The following is a 996-nucleotide window of genomic DNA, read 5'->3' as shown; positions in this document are numbered from 1 at the left end:
TTTTTTTTTTTTTTTTTGAGACAGAGTCTCAGTCCCCCTGGGGTCAAGTGCCATGGCATTATAGCTCACAGCAACCTCAAACTCATAAGGTCAAGCAATCTCTTGTCTCAGCCTCTTGAGTAGCTGGGACTACAGGCACCCACCACAACACAAGGCTAGTTTTCTCTTTTTAGTAGAAACAAGGGTCTCATTCTTTGCTCAAGCTAGTCTTAAACTCCTGAGCTCAGGTGATCCACCTGCCTTAGCCTCCCAGAGTGCTAGGATTACAGGCACGAGCCATCCAACCTGGCCTGTCATTAATTTTAAATAACACCTTTACTGTACACCAAATTCTTACATATTAAGGATCTATTCCTATAACAGTACAATATTGTTTTAATTAATATTTTGTTATCTAGATTGGAAAGTTCATTGTTTTTTAAGTATTTATTTAGTTTTGGTTAATTTTTCTTTTAGGTACATTTTAGGGGAAAAAAAAAAAAATCGACTTGTCCACCTAGGCTTCCTCCAGCTATGCGTGAGAACATGCCCAGACTGGGAGAAACTGGTTAGGGATCCAGAGCCAAGGTTAAGACTTGGGTAAACCTAGAAAAAATCAAAGACAAATTATTAATCCTAACCTGGGAGAAATTTAATAGATTTACAACACAACTGAGTGAGCTCTTAGCTCATTCACCTCCTAGGTTTAACCCTCGGGTCGCCCTTGTCTCTCTTCACAGTCTTTCTCTGTAATTTCACAGCATACTACCTGTTCACATCCTCTTCCCTATCCTGGCATGTCTTCCCATTCTCTTACCACCACATCCCCAACCCACTCACAGCCCATTTTTCTGTCTGGGGAAATTTCATTTGTTTCTAAAGACACAGTTCATATATTCCCTTTTCTGGGAAGTTTTTCTTCATGCTAACAATGAGAATGTTCTAAACTCTGTGTTTCATGTTATTTATTCCTGTATTATTATCATTGTCAAACTTGAGTATAAATACTGAGTCAGT

General features: G+C 39.0%; 1 protein-coding gene across 1 annotated transcript in view; it reads left to right on the top strand.

Annotated features, from left to right (window-relative positions):
- Window positions 1-996, top strand: part of DESI2 (desumoylating isopeptidase 2) — a 73,035-nt gene that overhangs the window by 50,607 nt on the left and 21,432 nt on the right. The window lies entirely within an intron of this gene.

The sequence above is a fragment of the Otolemur garnettii genome, unplaced genomic scaffold (genome assembly GCF_000181295.1).
Source record: "Otolemur garnettii isolate 467f Iridium unplaced genomic scaffold, OtoGar3 scaffold00141, whole genome shotgun sequence".
Classification (NCBI taxonomy): Eukaryota; Metazoa; Chordata; class Mammalia; order Primates; family Galagidae; genus Otolemur; species Otolemur garnettii.
Note: the sequence above shows the minus strand (reverse complement) of the source record. Positions and strands in the feature narration are given on the sequence as shown.